The 10,102-nt window shown below is 45.6% G+C and overlaps 1 long non-coding RNA gene across 1 annotated transcript; it reads left to right on the forward strand.

Annotated features, from left to right (window-relative positions):
- Positions 1-50: 50 nt before the first annotated feature.
- Positions 51-7,724, forward strand: LOC101643901. Its single transcript, XR_006680191.1, has 2 exons — positions 51-241; positions 7,202-7,724. It is a non-coding gene; the product is annotated as an uncharacterized LOC101643901 (long non-coding RNA).
- The last annotated feature ends 2,378 nt before the right edge of the window (positions 7,725-10,102 follow it).

Below are 10,102 nucleotides of genomic sequence, written 5' to 3' on the forward strand. Positions count from 1 at the left end.
TACATGACAGCAAAAGAAAAAAAATCGCCCCTTTGTTCTCTTATATTAGGTACCTGGACATTGGCTAGCATTATCTTAATAGCAACTGTTTTCTGTGAAAATGGAGGGTGTTCCGAACCTCCACCACCTCCAGGACCCCCTGGACCTCCAGCACCTCCAGGACCCCCGGGACCCCCAGGACCTATAGGACCTCCAGGACCTCCCGGACCTGCTGGACTTTCCGGACTTCCAGGACCTCGGGGTTGGTTGAGGCCTCCTGGGCCAAGAGGTAGAAGAAATCTATTTCTTGGTAGATTTCTTCTATCAAGATATAGATTTCTTCTCTAACTTGTTTTTTTGTTTGAACAATTGTGAAATGCTTTACTTTTCTCCTAAATCTCCTTTGTGTCCAGCACATCATTAAGAATGGCAGCATTCGGGTATTTGTTGACTCCTTTCTCCCATTTCTTCTGGGATTTTTTTTTTCAGGTGCTTGTTAAAGAAGAAAAAGGTTTTGTTCCAAGAAGAGCAATCGGTTATTATGGGGGAGTGTCTCCTTCCCCTGTTCCATCCACTGCAATGCAGTGAGGGGTGCACTCTATTGAGGGTTAGCAAAGGACCCAGGTTCAGCCAAATCTTCTTCCCTGGGACTTTTCCACCAGAGCTGGATCGCTATCCCACCCCTCATCTCTGCTGCTAACAATTCTGAATGTGCATGAGTTTAGAAACTGCCAGTAGTGGTGTCTCGAGCCACCTGGGGCAGCTGGGTGGAGAGTCTGAAGGCACCAGGCAATAAGAGTAGGAAGAGAAGACATGAGACACACAGCACTTTCCTGGCTCCAGCCCCCAGGGTCCTCATCATTGTCTGATGGCCTGTTTATCCAAAACTTCGCTTCCCTCTCTTTTGCCACACCTCCTTCACTGGCTAAGAGTTCTTTAGCTAACCAACCACAAGGCGAGTGGTTCCAACCCAGCAGCCTTCCCAAACTTCCCAAACACAGACTTCCCAAACGAAACCTCGTCTCATAATGACCCCATCGGACAGAGTAGAACTGCTCCTTGGGGTGTCTGAGACTGTCCATCTTTACAGGAACACAGTCTCACCTTCTCCTGCAAGGCAGCTGGTGAATCTCGCCGTTAACACCCCAACACTTAACTACGACACCACTAAGGCTCTCAGCCCTGAGAAAATGTTGAGGGGAAGTTCTACTCCTTTTCATGGGGTCCCTCACTGTGAATCAGGTTGGATTCAACAGCCACGGCTTGGGGTTTGGTTTGGTTTGGTATCCGTTTCCATAAATCCCACATACTTCTTCAGCTAGTTCCATTTGATTCCCTGTAATCAAGAAACCTTGTATGTATGGGAAGGCATGCACAAAAAGGATGCGTGGCTATTGTGAGACACTACTAGAGAAAGAGCTATGTAAGGCACAAGACGTGTGGCCTGAACCTCCGAAAAGGGACATTTAAAGTTGGTTTTGATTTACAGCATCATAGGAAAGTATGGGTTAAATGCTTTTACCCATTGACATCAAATCAAAGGCAATTCCAAGTGACCCTGTAGGGTGTCCATGTTCATGAATGTTTACAGTAATGCGGCCACATCTTTCTGCTGGAGGGCAGCTGATGGGCAGAAGCCATCATCCTTAGAGATGCCAGAGCAGGAAGCGTTATGGATGGAAAGAATCGGGGGAGGAATGAGCAGCGATAGGATGGGGTCCCAAAACAGAGGGGCAAGAAACCGAAATCCACTCAAGAAGGGTCAGAAGAAAGTGACCTCCTCTAGTTCCATGGACTCACAATGCAAATATGAGAGTCGTGGCGGAAGCAGGCCCCTGACATAGATTGTGTGTCATGAGTCTAGGTAGACAATCTGGCCATCAAGACCCAACCATGCTGTTCTATTAAGTGAGCATCTGGATAAGGCAGCAGAAGTTTCCCCAGACCCTGTCCTGGTCATCCAGGGCTTCCTTCTAGGTAAGTGAGAACTCTCAGGGAAACTCACGTTTCAGTCCCGTGTGCTCTCTTCTGGGGTCATGATCAGTGGCCATGGGGCATTACAGCTGATGACCCAGACATTTTCTGGTCCTCAGGATTAGACACCCAGGTCTTTTCATTTCTTATCTTTGGGGAAAGCAGACTCATTCGTAGAACTTGCTGATGGTGTTGCTGTTTATTCTGACCCATGGAGACACTGTGCGCCGAGTGGAACTTCTCAGTCGGCTCTTTCCGACTCCCACCTTTCCGAGGCGATCCCCAGGCCTGCCTTTTGAAGTGCCTTTAAGTGGCTTGGAACTGCTCCTTTCTTCTGCCTACTCACACCGCACTTACCGCTTCCTACCCCCAGGGACTCTTTGACAAAAATCGCGGTTGTTGTTAGGTGCCTTCCAGTCCGTTCCAGGCCGTCGCCACCTGACATGTACGATGAGACACTGATGAGTCCAGCGCCGTCCTCACAATTGTGCCTGTGCTTGATGCCACTCGTGCAGCCACTGATTCCACCCATCTCCTTGAGGGCCGTCCTCTTTTGCACTGCCCCTCGACTTTACCAAGCACGCTGTCCTTCTCCAAGGACTGGTCTCTCCTGACAACTTGTCCAAAGTCTGTGAGGCGAAGATCGTCGTCCTCGCCTCGAAGGAGCACTCGGGTGTGCTTCTTCGGAGACAGAGTTGTCTTCCACGGCACTTTCGTCTCTTTTACCAGCCTCATAATTCAAGGGCATCAGTTCTTCCTCAGTCTTCCTTATTCAAGGTCTACCTTTCACATGCATCTGAGACGATTAAAAATACCATGGCTTGGGTCAGGCACACTTTAGTCCTCAAAGTAACATCCCTTCGCTTCAGCACTCGAACGAAGTCTTGTTCAGCCCATTTAGCCAATGTAACATGACATTTGATCTCTTGACCGCTGCTTCCAGGAACATTGATTGTGGATCCAAGGAAGGTGAAATCCTGGATAACTTCCAACTTTTCTCCATTTATCAGAAAGTTACCTATCGGTCTAGTTGCAGGGACTTTTGTTTTGTTTGCATTGAGTTATCATCCGTACTGAAGGCTACAATCCTTGGTCTTCATCAGCAAGCGCTTCCCGTCCTCCTCACTTCTAGCAAGCAAGGTTGTGTCATCTGCCTATCGCAGGTTGTTCATAAGCCTCCCTCCAATCCTAATGCGGCATTCTTCTTCATATGATCCAGCTTCTCTGATTCTTGCCTCAGCATACAGATTGAATAAGTATGGTGAGAGGCTACAACCCTGACACACACCTGTCCTGATTGTAAGCCATGCAGTATTCCCTTGCTCTGTTGCACAACTGCCTCTTGATCCATGCAGACGTTCCCCGTGAGCACAATGAAGTGTCCTGAAATTCCCATTCTTCCTCAAGACGAGCCATAGTTTTTTAGGATCTACGCAGTCCAATGCCTTAGCATAGTCACTAACACACAAGTAAACATCTTTTTGGTAGTCATCTGCCATCAGCAATGTTCCTTGTCCTTGTTCCATGTCCCCTTCTGAATCTGGCCTGGACTTCTGGTGGCTCTCTGTTAAGGTACTGTTACAACCATGGTTGGATGATCTTCAGTAATATTTTACTTGGATGTGACATGAATGATATTGCTCTATGATTTGAGTATTCTGTGGAGTTACCTTTCTTTGGAATGGGTACACATATGAATCTATTCTCGCCAGTTGTTCAAATAGCTCTCTTCCAAATTTCCTGGCATAAATGAGTAAATGCTTCCAATGCTTTCAGTGCTCGCATGCTTGTTGAAACATTTCCATTGATATTTCTTCAATTCCTGGACCCTTGTTTATAGCTGATGCTTTCAGTGTAGCTTGAACTTCTTTCCGTTCAATTCCTTCATGCTCATATGCTACCTCTTGTAAGGGCTGAATGCCAACTACATCTTTTGAGTACAGCAACTTTGTATATTTCTTCCATCTTCTTTTGCTGCTTTTTGCATCGTTCAATATTTTGCCTATAGAATCTTTCAATCTGGCAACTGGAGGCTTAAATGTTTTCTTGAATATTGTCAGTTTAAGATATGCGGACCTCTTCTTCCCTTCGGTGTTCTAGCTCCAGGTCTTTGCACATTTCACTATAGTCCATGACTTCGTCTTCTCGAGTTGTCGTTTGGAATGCTCAGTTCAGCTCTTTGACTTCCACCTTGCTTCCCTGTGCCTGATCCACTCTGTAATTAAGAGCAAGTTTCTGACATCTACTTGATATTTCCTTTCTTTCCTGTCTCTCTGATGAGCTTTTGTTTTCTTCATGAGTGATACTCTTATTGTCCTCTCATAGCTCATCAATTCTCTGTCATTAGGGTTCCATGAGGCATATCTGCTTTTGAAAGGTTCTTAAAGCGCAGGTGAGATAGATTCAAGGTGATATTTTGGCTCTCGTGGCCTTCTTTAATTTTTTTTTCAGCTTCAACTTGAACTTACATACAAGCAATTGATAATCCATTCCACAGTCAGCCTCAGGCCTGGTTTTAGCTGTTGATATTGAGCTTCTTCATTGTTTCTTCCCACAGATGTAGTTGCATTGATTTCTCTCAGTTCCACCTGGGGAAATCCATATGTGCATTCACCATTGTGTTGTTGAAAAAAGGTATTTGGCATGAACAAGTTGTTGATCTTGCAAAATTCTGTCATGATCTCTCCAGCTTCATTTCTATCACCAAGACCCTATTTTCCAACTATTGTTCATGCCTCTTTGTTTCCAACTTTTGTATTCCAATCACTAAGAATTATCAATGCATCTTGATTGCATGCATGCTCAATTTTGGACTGAATACATTGGTAGAATTTCTCAGTTTCCGCATCACTAGATTTTGTGGTTGGCACATAAATTTGAATAATAGTTGTATTGATTGGATTTTCTTGAAGGAAGATAGATGGAATCTTATACCAACATTATGCTTCAAGATATATCTTGACATGTCCTTTTTTTGACAACGAATACAGTGCCATTCCTTTGGATTATGTCATTCTTGGCAGTGTAAACCATGATTTTCTAATTCAAAATGGCCAATCCCAGTTCATGTCAGCTCCTTATTGCCTAGGACAGCAGTTCTCAACCTTCCTCAGGCCACAACCCTTTCATACAGCTCCTCATGTGGTGACCCCCAACCATAACATTATTTTCATTGTTACTTCATCACTGTCATTTTGCTACTGTTATGAGTTGTCATGTAAATATCTGATATTCAGGATGTATTTTCATTGTTACAAGTTGAACATAATTTAAGCATAGTGATGAATTAAAAAACAATATGTAATTATATATTGTGAAATATTTATCTCTAGTCACAAATAGATGACATTTTGTCTTGAAGCATGGTGCAGCATGGATCACAGTCTTCAAGCCTGGTACTCATATATGGGTGTATCTGCATGTGGGCGGACCCGCCTGGAGCCGGATAGAGGAGTGGTGTCTCAGTTCCTAAGACCATCGGACATATGTGTTTTCTGATGGTTAGGCGACCCCTGTGAAAGGGTCGTTCGGCCCCCAAAGGGGTCACAACCCACAGGTTGAGAACTGCTGGCCTAGGACATAAATATACATTCCATTTCATTTTTGGCCACTTTCCATTTTTCCCAGATTCGTACTTCATATTTTACAAGTTCTGATTATTTGTGGATTTTTGCAGCTCTTTCTTCTCGTTTTGTGTTTGGCCCCATCAGCAAATGAAGATCCTGAAGGCTTTACTCCCACAGGATTTATTCCATTCACGTCACCAATTGTCGACTCTATTTTGACAAAGCCACACTTCCTTAGTCACATTTTCAGTGCCTGCTGACCAGAAGGGCCCATCTCCTGGTGGCTGCTTGGATGACGTTCTTCCATGCGTTAGGTTTTCAGTATCTGACAATGTTCCAATGCTACGCCCCAAGTTTTCAGCAACTTCTTCCTCTGACATAGGCGCCCAATTTGTTCTTCATCATCTGTACTTAGTCTGGAAGCTCTGCCGAAACCCAGTCACCTTCGGTGATCCTGTTGGCACTGGAAATACCAGTGGCACCACTCCCGGCTTCACAGCATCGCACAGCACGACACACTGACAGAGGTCAGCCACATCTGCCGGGGGAAATAGTGATGGCATCACTGTCATCCTTTTCAAGTGCCCCTCCATTTTGACCAACCAGGATGTCCTTCTCCACCGACTATCGTCTCTCCTGATCACATGTCCAAAGTACGGATGCCAAGCCTCCCTCTTCTGCCCTCTAAAGGGGCGCTCGGGCTGTGCTTCTTCCAAGACAGATCTCTTTGTTCTTTTGCCAGAACAGTGCCATCAGTATGAATATTTTAAAAAACACTACTCCAAACTGAGCCAAACCCATTGCCATCAAGTTGATTCTGATTCACAGCAACCGCAGAGCCGAGAATAGAGCTGATCCTCAGGGTTTCTGAGACGAAATCTTTATGGCAGCAGACAGACTTATCTTTCTCCTAGGAGAAGCTGGTGGGCTTGAACAGGGAGCCTTGTGATTAGCTCACACGCAAGCTTCGTGATTAGCTCACCCAATTTGTACCGCGTCGGGTGTGGGTGCAGCGATGGGCTGCGAGGGGAGGGACTTGTCGCAGGAATTTGAGGCTGTCTGCTCAGGTAAAGAGTTCCAGTCTCAGAAACCAGTGATCGGGCCACCACGAGTCAGCGTATACTTGATGGCAGTGGGTTGGGTTTAAAGCAGCGGTTTTCAACCTGTGGGTCACGACCCCTTTCACAGGGGTCACCTGATTCATGACAGTAGCAAAATGACAGTGATGAAGTGGCAATGAAAATAATTTTATTATTGGGGGTCACCACCACATGAGGAACTGTATGAAAGGGTTGCAGCAGTAGGAAGGTTGAGAACCACTGGTTTAAAATATCGCAGGGAGTATGGAGGATTATCAAGGAACCAGAAGTCAAGAGAAATTACAATAATAGGCAACATGTGTTAAGAACAGAGCTTCACATGTGATAGACACCACATAACATATTTATATGAAGGGCCCCACTAAAACTCCAAATATTCCAATGTGAAGTCACGATTTATTATCACCTTTTTAAAAAAAGGAAGACTTGGAGCCTTAGAATGGTTCATTGGCTTTCGGACACAGCTGGTCATTTCAGAGATGTGACATTAGCCATTTAAAGCATATGCCTAATAGCAATCTCTATGCAACAAGTGGGCGGTCTCATAGGTTTCTGAGAGAATCACCTTCTTCTCATTTTCAGGTAGATCAGGAGGTCCTGGACCTGACTTCCAATGTCCGTGCAACACAAAGCCAGCCTTCACCGCTAAGCTCAAGGACAAGCTGCCTTCACCTACCACGCCTGTCGGTTTCACAGAGGTGTTGTACAACAGTGGGGAAGACCTGCAGGGAGATATGGGAGTCTTCACCTGCTCGGTAGCTGGCCTCTACCATTTCCACTTTGATGTAGAGCTCCAACACTGTACGATGACGGTTTGGCTGGTGAAGAATCAGGCTCACATCCTGGAAAAGCATCAGGCCTCTGCAGAGGAGTACAGGGACGTGTCAGGCAGATTGGTCCTCCCGCTGAGCCAAGGGGACAAGGTGTGGCTGGAAGCACAAGTAGAACCTGAGCAATCAGAACAAGCCTCTGTGACCATCTATTTCTCCGGTTTCCTGGCATAGGTTTGGCCTCTTTGAAACAGAGACTAGCCCCTGGATGTTTCTGTGGCCTTGAAGGAAGGAATGAACGAAAGAGCAAATAAAACATCCAACAAGTAACGCTATCTCGATGTCTCGGGTTTTCTTTCCCTCCGCCTTGCAAAATTCCGGGAGAAAGACTGCATTTATATAAGGGAACAAGTAGATTTCACCACAGTGGAATCGGGCCTTAGAATTTTATTCCACAATGCAAAATATTATTTCAGTTAGAAATCACTCTTCTTCTACCTCTCAATCAAACTATTCTTTCCTAGTCACCAGGGCTGAATCCACATGCATTTCCATTTCACTTAAAAAAAAATTGAAACAACTTTAAAATAGGTCAACAGGGAGATCAAATGATAAGATATTAAGTGTTAATCTAACCATGTCTGCCATAATCGACTGTATAATGCTCTCTGTCTGATAACACGGCTATTCATATCCCTAAGCTATAATCAGAGGGGAATCATTGGAGGCTTCATCCAGGTGTGGACCCTGCAAATGGGTTTTGCGCTTCCACTGTCATCCATAGCCTTCTACAAATCATCTTTAAGGGAGTAGACAGCCTCATCTTTCTCCCACAGAGTAGCTGGTGGGCTTGAACCACCAACCTTGTGGTCAGCAGTTCCTCCTGTAGCCAACAGGGTCAACCAAAGTCCCTGTCATCCAGTCAATTCTGATTTAAATCTCGCTCCCATGGAATGGCTGGTAGTTTCAAACTCTGACCTTGAAGCTCCTAGCCCAGCATGACAAACATTACAGTGCAAGTCCTTGCTCGTGGGAGAGCATAGTTCTGTCAACAGCCTGAGCCAAGACACCGACAAGTCATGGTTGTCCAGAAACCCTTGTAAGCTCAGATGGATACATTCTTAGCCACAGAACAAATAGGAACAACACCACTTCACTTACAATGGGGCTGCTTGGTACAACCAGGAGCTGGAGAGAGAGGGGGGCCCTGTCGACGTTGTGGGGGAAAGCATGGTTCTGCCAACAGTCTGAATTCAGGCTGCTAGACTCCAGCACTGGGAGAGAATACACTTGTGCAATTTAATGAGTATGTGACATGGATTCTTGACTTGGTGTAAATGGATTAGAAAGAAATCATTTTTTTTAAACATTGCAGAAATACTAACGGCCAGCCAAGGTTGGCTGTGGTGAGCTGCTCTCGAGTCAGCCCGGACTCATGGAAGCCCCATGCGCAATAGAACAATGACTGCTTGGTCCCACAGTCAATTACGCATCAAGTCCCTGTCATCAGTAGGACCTCCATGGCTGATGTGCGGGAGGAGATCTCTGGGTATTGCTTCCTTTTCTATCTCGGTCTGGAAGTTCTCTGTCACACGGCCTCACTGACACATGGGTGGTGACTGCACGTGAGGTGCATTGCCCAGGACGCAAACCTGGGTCTCCCATATGATGTTGTCAGGTGCCATTCAGTCAACTCCAAACCACAGTGGCCCTGTGTACTGCAGAATGAAACACCCCACGGACCTGCGCCAGCCTCACAATTGTTCTTTGCTTGAGTCCCTTGATGCAGACACTGTGTCAATCCATCTCCTCGGAAGTCTTCCTCTTTTTGGCCTCTCTTCCACTTGACCAAGCATGATGTCCTTCTCCAGGGATTGGTCCCTCCTGGCAACATGTCTGAAGTCTGTAAGACGAAGCCTTGCCATCCTTGCCTCTAACGAGCCCTCCGGCCTTACTTCTTCCAATACAAATCAGTTTGTCCATTTAGCAGTCCATGGTACTTTCAGTATTCTTCTCCAGCACCACAGTTCAAAAGCATTGATTCTTCTACAATCCCCCTGATGCAATGTTCAGCTTTCACATGTCTATGATGTAATGAAGACTACCATGGCTTGGGTCATGTGCACTTAGTCCTCAAAGTTATATCCTTGCTCTTCAATGCTTTACAGAAGTCTTGCACAGTAGATTTACCTAATGCAATACTTCTCCCACATGGGAGACAAAAATTCTACACGGACCACCCAGGACCTCTGTGGGTACTGGTACACACACTAAGTTGGTTTTTTTGCCCGAGCATTGCCTTTGTAAACCAGGAAATCTCACACAGTGAACTAAGGTCAACAAAGTTCCACATTGGGACCTGGAAGAAATCGATTGCAAGTCTCTATAGGCACAGACTCAAGCAATAATTACAAGCCGCTTCCAGACATAACGAACCTCCTGCAGGATTGGTTTATCAGGTTTGGGGTCTTGCCAGCAAATGGTCCACAATAGAACAAACAACAAAAAAACACTGACCAGCAGAAAAATGAATCATGAACACAATCTTCCTGAAAACACAGACAGGGTAATTCGACTCATCTCATCACCACCCTGTAAGACAGAGTAGAACTGCCCCTGTGGGTTTCTGCGGTTGAAAATCTTTCTGGGAGTAGAAAGCCTCGTCTTTTTTCTGGAGGAGAAGCTGGTGAGTTCGAACTGCTGACTTTGCAGT

The sequence above is a fragment of the Echinops telfairi genome, unplaced genomic scaffold, assembly GCF_000313985.2.
Source record: "Echinops telfairi isolate 266 unplaced genomic scaffold, ASM31398v2 ScPeMD7_2;HRSCAF=8, whole genome shotgun sequence".
In the NCBI taxonomy this organism is placed as follows: Eukaryota; Metazoa; Chordata; class Mammalia; order Afrosoricida; family Tenrecidae; genus Echinops; species Echinops telfairi.